This window comes from Adiantum capillus-veneris, chromosome 19 (assembly GCF_014529385.1).
Source record: "Adiantum capillus-veneris isolate H3 chromosome 19, ASM1452938v2, whole genome shotgun sequence".
In the NCBI taxonomy this organism is placed as follows: Eukaryota; Viridiplantae; Streptophyta; class Polypodiopsida; order Polypodiales; family Pteridaceae; genus Adiantum; species Adiantum capillus-veneris.
In genome coordinates, this window is record NC_140949.1 from 146,879,797 (window position 1) to 146,885,796 (window position 6,000).

Genomic DNA, 6,000 nt, shown 5'->3' on the forward strand with positions numbered 1-6,000 from the left:
GAATCTCCAAGAGAAGTCGGGGGCATTTTTTCCCTCTTTAGGAGGTTTTTCCCCCCGTACATTGTATATACGCCCATTCATTCTAGGGCTATCTATCTTTCCAATGCACACTAAATAATACACTCTCTATTGTGTGCCTTGAGCTTCCTTCATCTTCTCCAAGGTGTGTGTGCTTTCTTGCAACCCTAATTCCAACAATTGGTATCAAAGCAGGGTGCGTCAGCAGCTCAAGCACACGCCTGCTCACTTTGTCTGATTTTAGTGACCTTTGGTGAGCATTCGCAGGTTGACAAATTTTTTGGGAAAGCTCAAAGAGCTTAGTCTGCTGAGATTTCCACTACAGACAGGTCTGCATACGCAATTTCATCATTTAGTGCAGAATTTTTGTCACTGCCGTTTTCTGCATAACAGGTCTTGTACAGTCTACTGCGGGTTGTGCTTTACAGGACGTGTTGTTGGTCTCACTCAGTTTCTCCTCATTTTGGGCAATTTTTCACATCAAGTGCAGACATTTTCCATGGTTGACAACAAAACAGATGAGTTCAGGATGTTTGCTGAGGACAGGTTGGATATGGATAATTACCCTATGTGGGCTTACATGATGCAACATGTTCTTGTGTCAAAGGGTGTCTGGAATATTGTGCAGGTCATTGATGTACTCCTAGTTCTGAGGATGTAGGCGATGTTGAGGATGTTGCAGGTCTTGCTGCTGTTAGAATTGTTTTGCCTACGGAAAAGGATGCACAGGCTCATGCACTGATTGCATTTTTTTGTGAAGTGCACCATTACTCCTCACATTCATTTAGTGAAATCTACAAAACAGGCTTGGGATATTTTGGCTGGTCTTTATGCATGCCGCAATGAGACTAAAATTGCATTGCTGCATAAAGAGCTGGAGTCAAAGGTTATGCATGAGGAAGATGATATGGACACTTTCCTTGCTGGTGTCAAGGATATCAATGAGCAACTTTTTTATGCAAGTGAAGTCATTTCAGACAGTTCCCTAGTGCATACTGTTCTTGATGCCTTGCCAGACTCTTACCGGACTTTTGTTAGAACTTGGAGACTTATGACCCAAGGAGATCCTAAAGTTGTCAAGTTTGATGCATTGTGCACATTGCTATTGCAAGAGTCACTTTCCAAAAAAAAAAAAACTAGACAACGTGCAGTTGAATAGGCTTCTATTGCTCCTTAAAGAAAGGGTGGTAACAACAATGTAGCCACTTCTTATGGTTCTTTTGCGACGAGTGGAAAATCACCTATTACTAATGCTTCTATTGGCAACAACTCTTCTAGAAATTTTGGTGATAAGGGCAAAAACAATATACGTTGCCATTATTGTAAAGCTAATGATCACTTGATCAAGCAGTGTGCTAAGTTGAAGGTCAAAGAGGCTAAGAAGAAAGAGGGTGGTTCCACTGCAAATGCTGGTTCCACTACAAATGCAGCCATTGTTGAGTCTTTTGTGAAAGGAGACTGTGATACTGATGTTGATGCAGAATGGGCTTTTAGTGTAGAGTGCACTTATAATCCTATTGTCCATGATGTATGCATGTCAATTGCTGCACATTCAAATGTGTGGTATTTTGACAGTGGTGCTACAAAGCACATTACCTCACATGGTGAATTTTCCACCTCTCTCGAATCTGTCCCTCATGGTGGGAATTCAGTCAATTGTGCCAACAATGCTTCTATTCGATTTGGGGAATCAAGAAGAATCTTTTGTCTGTATTTGCACTTTCTAAACTTGGACTTGTAGTCAAATTTGTGGATGACAGATGTACAGTTCATGATCTCAATTTTGGTGATGAAATTGTTGCATCTGCCATTTTTGTTGGGTATGCAAGCCCAATTGTGGTCTAGTTTGTCTGGTGTCTAGCCTGTGGGAATCGCCTCATAAGGCATGCAAGTAAGAGAAGTAGTTTGCATGGCATGGCCACCTTTGTATTAAGCTTTTGTAAACAAAAGGACTCTCAATATATACATCGCGTGTTTTTTTTGTTTCCTTGCTATGTCGAATCTCTCTATTCTCCCTTGTTCTTCTGCACACTAATCCAGCTCACCATGTCTTCCTCAAGGTGGCACCCACCATAAGCTTCAAACCATTCACTTTTGTGCCGTGGGCTGTATAAACTCACTTTGTATGACAAGTGTGGACAAAATTTTGTAAATGCAGTTGCAGATTCAAGGGATGTTTCAGATGCAAAACTATGGCATGCACATTTTGGGCATCTGAATTTTGCCGATTTGCTGCGTTTGCAAAAATCTGATATGGTTGCTTCTTTGTCATCTCTTGAAGCACCTGTCAAACATGTTTCTGAAGGCTGTATTTTGGGTAAAATGCAACATGCTAAGCTTCCAAGGGATGGGTCAGTTTGTGCTACATGAAAATTGCAACTTGTGCATAGTGATGTATGTGGGCCTATGTAGACTCCGTCCTTAGGAAATTACTTGTACTTTGTGACTTTCATTGATGACTATTCCAGACATGTAGGGGTATATCCGTTGAAGCTAAGTTCGAAGTGTTCATGTGCTTCAAGCAATTTCTTGTTATGACTGAAAATGTCTCAAAATATACTATAGGTGACCCTCCGTTCCAATCAAGGGGGGGAGTATATATCTCATAAAATTTAATGTATTTCTTGCTAATCGTGGGATAAAACACCAATGTACAGTGCCTTATACGCCTCAACAAGTGCTGTTGAGAGGAAAAACAAGTCACTTATGAAAATGGCACGATGTATGGTCAAAAGTCAAGCTTTGCCGCATTATTTTTGGCTTGAGGTGTCTTTGAAGCGCACCATTGTTCCTCACATCCGTCGAGCAAAATCTGCAAAACAGGCTTGGGATATTTTGGTTGGTCTTTATGCAAGTCGCAATGAGGCTAAAATTGCTTTGCTGCGTAAAGAGTTGGAGTTGAAGATTATGCATGAGGAAGATGATATGGACACTTTCCTTGCTAGTGTCAAGGATATCAATGAGCAACTTATTTCTGCAGGTGAAGTCATTTCAGACAGTTCCCTTGTGCAGACTGTTCTTGATGCCTTACCAGATTCTTACCAGAATTTTGCTAGTACTTGGAGACTTATGACCCAAGGAAATCCAGAAGTTGTCAAGTTTGATGCATTATGCACATTGCTGTTGCAAGAGTCACTTTCCAAAAAAAATAGGACTAGGCAGCGTACAATTGAACAGGCTTTTATTGCTTCTCAAAGAAAGGGTGGTAACAGCAATGCAGCCACTTCTTATGGTTCTGCTGCAAGTGGCAAAAATATTGTTCCTAATGCTTCTGCTGGAAGCAATTTGTTTCGAAACTCTGGTGATAAGGGCAAAAAGAAGATGCGTTGCCATTATTGTAAAGCAAATGATCACTTGATCAAGCAGTGTCCTAAGTTGAAGGCCAAAGACGCTAAGAAGAAAGAGGGTGGTTCCACTGCAAATGCTGGTTCGACTACAAATGCAGCCATTGTTGAGTCTTCTGTGAAAGGAGACTGTGATACTGATGTTGATGTAGAATGGGCTTTTATCGCAGATTGCACTTACAATCCTGCTGTCCATGATGCATGCTTGTCAGTTGCTGCATATTCAAATGTGTGGTATTTCGACAGGGGTGCTACAAAGCACATAACCTCACATCGTGAATTGTTTACCTCTCTCGAGTCTGTCCCTCATGGGAATTCAGTCACTTGTGCCAACAATGCCTCTTATCCGGTTCAGGGAGTTGGAAAGATTGTGCTTACTGCTGCAAATGGCAGTTCCTTCACACTTGTTGATGCACTTTATGTACCTGGGATCAAGAAGAATCTCTTATCTGTATCCACACTTGCTAGACTTGGACCTGTTGTCAAATTTGTGGATGACAGATGTACAGTTCATGATCTCAGTTTTGGTGATGAAATTGTTGCATCTGGCCTTTTGTGCCGTGGGCTGTATAAGCTCACTTTGTATGACAAGTGTGGACAAATTTTGCAAATGTTGTTGTAGATTCAAGGGCTATTTCAGATGCAAAACTTTGGCATGCACGTTTTGGTCATCTGAATTTTGCTAGTTTGCTGCATTTGTAGAAATCTGATATGGTTGCTTCTTTGCCGCCTCTTGAAGCACCTGTCAAACATGTTTGTGAAGGCTATATTTTGGGTAAGATGCAGCGTTCTAAGTTTCCAAAGGATGGTTCAGTTCGGGCCACAAGCAGGTTGCAGCTTGTGCATAGGTGATGTTTGTGGGCCCATGAAAACTCCGTCCTTGGGCAATTACCTTTACTTCGTGACTTTCATTGATGATTACTCCACGCATGCATGTGTATTTCCTCTTAAAGTGAAGTCCAAAGTCTTTATGTGCTTCAAACAATTTCTGGCTATGGCTGAAAATGTCCCGAAATGTACTATGGGCACCCTCCGTTCCAATCGAGGGGGGGAGTATATGTCTCATGAATTTAATGCATTTCTGGCTAGTCGTGGGATAAAACACCAATGTATAGTGCATTATACACCTCAGCAAAATGGTGTTGCTGAGAGGAAAAATGGGTCACTGACAAAAATGGCACGATGTATGGTCAAAAGTCAAGCTTTGCCGCATTCTTTTTGGCTTGAGGCCATCATGTGTGCCACTTATGTACTTAACAGGTGTCCTACGAAAGCTTTTGCAGTTTATTACTCCATATGAAGCATGGCATGATAGAAAGCCTTCTATTGAGCACATGAGTGTTTTTGGCTATTTAGCATATGCTTTGGTGCCACAAACACAACGCAAAAAATTGGATGATAAGGTTGTCAAATGTATTTTTGTTGGTTATAGTGCTGAAAGCAAAGGTTACAGGTTATATCATCCGCAAACAAAGCGTATCTTGGTTTCACGGGATGTAATGTTTGTGGAAGATTCTGTTCAACCCTTGCTGTCATGTACTAGAGACAGTATTGTAAGCTCACAGGACATGTATGACACTTTGTTGCCTCTTTTCAATGGTGGAAATACGAATGTAAGTTGCAATGAGGCAAATGTACAGCCTTTGGGGGTTTCTGAAAATGTTACAGATCAGCCTATTACTGATGCAGATGTACATGATGTACTTGATGAGGAAAGGGCTGAAAATGGGCAGGCTAGAGGTATGCCAAAATGGCTGGTGCACACTTTGCGTGATAGTAAATTGGATGCACCTTTGTCTAGTCGTACTCGTTCAGGCTCTCGCCATGCATCTTATGCATCAAATTGTTATGCTTTGGCTGTGTCTAGCTTACATGATGTTGAGGAGCCTCTGTCTTTTGATGAAGCACAGAATTCAAAAAATTGGATGGTTGCCATGCAATCAGAATATGATGCACTTATAGAAAATGACACATGGACTTTATGTGATTTGCCTCCTGGCAAAAAGGCCATTGGTACAAAGTGGGTTTACAAGTTGAAACTCAAGGCGGATGGTGAGATCGATCGCCATAAGGCTCGACTTGTTGCAAAGGGTTATGGCACAACAAAAAGGCATAGATTATGAAGAGACTTTTGCTCCCACTTGTCGTATGACTAATGTGCGTTTTCTATGTGCATTGGCAGCTCATTTTGGTTGGGATGTACATCAATCAGACATTGTTACTGCTTTCTTGAATGGTGACATATTTGAGGAAGTTTATGTAATGCAGCCTCACGGTTTTGTCATAAAAGGACAAGAGGACAAAGTGTGCAGATGTAAGAAGGCTTTGTATGGGTTGAAGCAATCTCCTTGTGCTTGGTATGAGAAAGATGACACTCATTTGGTTAAACGAGGCTTTCGTAACAGTCCAACAGAAAGCACATTGTATGTAAAGCATGAGGGTGATGTACTTCTCATTGTGGTTCTTTATGTCGATGATTTGCTGATCACTAGACCAAATGAGATACATATTGCTGAATTTAAGGCTGATTTGAATGCTACTTTCAAGATGAAAGATTTGGGGCTGTTGCATCATTACTTGGGTATACAGTTTAAGCAGTGTGATGGTGGTATTGCCTTGTGTCAGAAAAGTTACATAG